At 44.2% G+C, this 4,649-nt stretch overlaps 1 non-coding gene across 1 annotated transcript; it reads left to right on the forward strand.

The window, feature by feature from the left end:
• Positions 1 to 264: 264 nt before the first annotated feature.
• Positions 265 to 391, forward strand: LOC142454136 (small nucleolar RNA SNORA77). Its single transcript, XR_012785657.1, has one exon. It is a non-coding gene; the product is annotated as a small nucleolar RNA SNORA77 (small nucleolar RNA).
• The last annotated feature ends 4,258 nt before the right edge of the window (positions 392 to 4,649 follow it).

Here is a 4,649-nt window from a genome sequence, read left to right on the forward strand (position 1 = left end):
GGGGAGGAGGCGGAAGTGCAGAAGGAACTTTACTTTCACTTTTGGTGGAGCATGCACATGAATTATTGTCACCCCGGAGTCCCTCATGCCTAGGGTCCAGGCTATCCCTAACTAAATTCCACAGACTAAACGTGTCTATGGGAACCTTACTAGGTCCATTAGCGGCAGAGTGATCTTTTAACCATTGCCCTACTTTTTTTTTTTACAGTCCTGTCCTCAGGAAACCAAGGACATACCTTAACCGCAAAATCTAAAACTTCTCCTGCAGACACACTCTGCACCCGGCTGCCAACCTCAGCCAGGTGCTTTTTCTGTCTGCCAGAGAAACCTCCCGGCTTGCTGTGAGTGTCTTGGCCTATCTGAGGCGCTACAGCTCCCCGGGAACATGTGTGCGTCCAGCGGGCACCTGCTGGGTCTGGGGCGGGGAGTTGGTGTGGGGAGTTGAGGCTGGAATCCCAGCCTGCGTGCAGTGTTTGCTTGGGCCAGGTAGTGGCCGCAAAAAGCGAAAGACTCCTGGGCCTGGGGTGGGGCTGGGGTTTTAGCCAGTTGTGGCGGACGAAGACAGGCTTGTCCTAGAGATAACCTGTCACAATCATGGTAGACAAAAGACTTACGGGGCGTTTGTCCCTAGCTGTTTCTGACACCCTCAGCCTGTGCCACCTATGGCCGGCAGCTCACCAGATGAGGAAGGCACCGTAGTGACCACATCCTTTCTATGGCTGGAACCGGTGCGGGGAGCCAGACGGGATGGTGACACTGGCACCTCGTAGCAGTGCCATGCGTCCAGCCTGTTGCTCACGGTGTCTTAAAAAAAAAAAAATCTAAAACTTCTCTAATCTTTGGTAGCTAACTTTTGCTCCCCTAACTTTTAACATATTTTGAAGCATATTTACATAGAACTTTTTGCTATTTTCTTGTCCCATTTTTCTCCCAATAGCTACTCACCGCACACCAATCTCTTCGTGTACACGTTTGTAATCCGCGGTGTCCTTCACTTGGTCCCCCGTGCTCAGGGTCGCTGTTCGGGCGCCACTTTGTCGGAGCCAGTCGACGAGTTGAACAGTCCTGAAAGGGGGGTGAGGATTAAGGAAAAAAAGAGAGACAGAAAGTATTGGGAGGGCAACAGTCTGATGGACTGAAGCACCTGAGTTTATTCTACACACTCCTTATATCCATGCAGAAACAACCCAGGGTTGATTATCTCATTGTTAAGCAAGCACATTTGATACACATAGCAACTCTATCTTCTGCCAAGCCAGACATCCTTGAGAAAATGAAACCACCTGTTTTTCCCAGACCTTGCTTGCTTTCTTGTCCTTGACAGTCTGTTCAAAGCATAAAGTCACAGAAGAAATCAGCAAACACTTAGGTCATGAGACTTCTCAACCGTTTCAAGGCTGAGTCTTAATGGGCTTCAACAGACACCTTTCAATTTCTTCTTCTATGGTTACAGATTCTATCAAGAACCAAGTGCATCAAAACTGAGGTGTGAGCTGTTGACAGCCAACCTGGTGGAGGTGCTGGTGGAAGCTTAACAGCACTTTACCTGATGGTTGAAACCACTACGTTCACAGAGTCCCTTTCCTAGATGCAGAGTCGAGGAATGTTCTTTTTTATAGAAAAGGTGGTATAACCTGAAAACCTTAGTAGTCTGTAGCCTCTGAACATTTTATAATCTGGGTTATCTCATTTGGACGGGGTGACAGAAATGAAGCTGGAGATCACATGATAGATTTCTGCAGAACCAACGACTTGCTCATAACAGATAACTTTCTTCCCAACAACACAAAAGGCAACTATACTCGTGGACTTCTGCAGATGGAATACACAGAAACCAAATTGACTACGTCTGTGGGAGGGGCAATAGAGAAGCTCCGTTATCAGCAGCTAAAACCAGGCCAGGGGCTAACTGTGGAATAGACCAGCAATTGCTCGCGTGAAAGTTAAGGAGAAAGCTGAAGAAAAGTAAAACAAATCCGTGAGGGCCACAATATGACCTTTACTCTATCCTACCTGAATCTGAAAACATCTCAAGAACAGGTTTGATGCATCGCACACTGAGGACAGAAGAGCTGAGGAGCTGTGAGAGGACATTAAGAGCATCATTCGTGAAGTAAGCAAAAGGGCATTCGAAAGACAAGGAAGAAAAAAAGGGTCACAGTGGATGTCAGAAGAGACTCTGAAACTTGCTCTTCATCATAGAGTAAGTATCCAAAGCAAAGGATGAAGTCAAAGAGTATGGGGGGCAGCCTCCACAATCAAATGGGTCCAATGGGGCAGTTGTGTAATTGAAGGGTAAATGAAAGAAACAAGGCATGTAAGGGCTCACTTTTTCCATGGAGACTGGAACCAGGGGTTCTAGTGAATGTATTCTCCCACAGGCATAAATCTCAGGCACGCAAGCCATGTTATATACATACATAACAGGAAGGGGACGCGTTTAGGGGTATAAAGGCAACAGAAAGGTACATATGTAACAAGATGGGCAGGTTAGCCTTGGTTCATCTCTGAGCTGGATTGACCTTAAGTGTCTTTGAGCTCTTCTCCAGGGGAGCAATCTATGATCTTTACCAGAAGGAAGTGGACAGTATTTAGGGTGTGTTACTCTGATCAATCTTTTTTTTTTAATCCTTTTATTGGGGCTCGTACAATTCTTATCACAATCCATATATACATCCATTGTGTCAAGCACATATGTACATTTGTTGCCATCATCATTCTCAAAACATTTACCTTCTACTTGAGCCCTTAATATCGGCTGCTCATTTTCCCCCTCCCTCCCCACTCCCCCCTACCTCATGAACACTTCATCATTCATAAATTATTATTATTTTGTCATATGTTACACTGTCCTACATCTCCCCACTGCCCTCTTCTCTGCTGTCCATCCCCCAAGGAGGAGGCTATATGTAGATTCTTGTAGTTGGTTCCCCCTTTCTACCCCACATTCTCTCCACCCTCCAGGCATCACCACTCTCACCACTGGTCCTGAAGGAGTCATCTGTCCTGGATTCCCTGTGTTTCCTGTTGCTGTCTGTACCAATGTACATTCTCTGGTATAGCCAGATTTGTAAGATAGAATTGGGATCACGATAGTGGGGACTCTGGTTGATCTTAATGGCAGACAACCTTCTCACAGTTAGCCTTCAAGCATATGGTAGCAACTTGCATGCCCTTGCAAGCGGCACCTTAAAATTGCCACCATTACAGGGGACATTGTGGGGCTCAACTATAGTTAGGACAATGTGACTGGGATTTATCTCTAACTCACAAACGTGAAGACCCCCTCCACTACAGTCTCAGCCTCCCAGACTCCTTAAAATAATTTGTCTGCATACACTCTCCTCCCAGTAATGTTTCCCACAAAAGAGCTGAATGGAAATTTTTATGAAAAAATAAATTATATCCATGGGTTTCCCTCATTTAATAGAAGTAGCAAATTAACCTATATGTATTTTAAGTTTTATATTCCAAATTTCATTATGACTCAATCTTAAAATGCAACGATTTGGGGATTTTTTTTATTTCTTAGTATTTTGTCCCTGTTACTGACATACCTTGTGTTCAGCTTCTGTATATTGGTTGTACGCATTCATTTTTCCAAATGAAAAAGAATGAATTCCATTAGCATTTCCAAAGGAAAGTAGTGATTAAAACATAAATACTGGTGAAGTCTTAGGCACACAAACACATGACAAGTATGACAGTGCTTCACACATTTGTGGGAAAATGGAATGAAAAGAAAATTAGCTTTCCCAAAACTATTTTTTAAATGTACATACAGGTAAAAATAAAGAAAAATGTAAAGGGCCGCTCAGGAAGACAAAGTCCAATGTTATAATGAAACGTGGAAAGACCTAGAATTAGAAAAACCAAAGGGAAGAACACGCTCCGCATACCTGAAACTGAAAGACTCAAGGAAACGATCGAGCCTCGAGCTGCAATCTTGAAAGATTTTATGGGGAAAATATTGAATGATGCAGGAAGCAGCAAAAGAAAATGGAAAGATGACACAGAGTCACTGAACCGAAAGTAACTAGTTGACACTTCACCATTTCAGGTGGTAGCAGATGAGCAAGAACCAATGGTGTGGAAGAAAGAAGCTCAAGCTTCACTGAAAGCATCAGCCAAAAGCAAGGCTCCGGGATCGATGGAACACCAATAGAAATGTGTCAGCAAACTGATGAAGCACTCACTCATCTATGCCAGGAAATTTGGAAGACCACTATGTAGGCAACTAACTGGAAGAGATACATGTTTGTGCTCATTCCAAAGAAAGGTGACCCAACAGAATCCTCAAACTATAGAACATTATAATTGATATTGCATGTAAGCAAAATTTTGCTAAAGATCATCCAACAATGGTTACATTGACAGGTGTGATAGTTATGTTTATTGTGCCAACCTAGCCGATAGGAACATGTGGGATTCATCAGGCCACAGTTTGATTGAAGGGCAAGGAGATAAATGACTCTGCAAGACATGCCCTATCTCTCCTGCTCTCTGGTGATTGGAGCAGCATGCTGCTGCTTTAGCTAGTCCTTGCCTCAACCTGTGTGCCATGCAACCTGTGGGCCAAGGCAACCCATAGGTCCTGTTGCTAGAGATTGAGATCCTTCTAGACCTGCTTCATCACGCTGCTGGTGTGT

Source organism: Tenrec ecaudatus, chromosome 7 (genome assembly GCF_050624435.1).
Source record: "Tenrec ecaudatus isolate mTenEca1 chromosome 7, mTenEca1.hap1, whole genome shotgun sequence".
Lineage (NCBI taxonomy): Eukaryota > Metazoa > Chordata > Mammalia > Afrosoricida > Tenrecidae > Tenrec > Tenrec ecaudatus.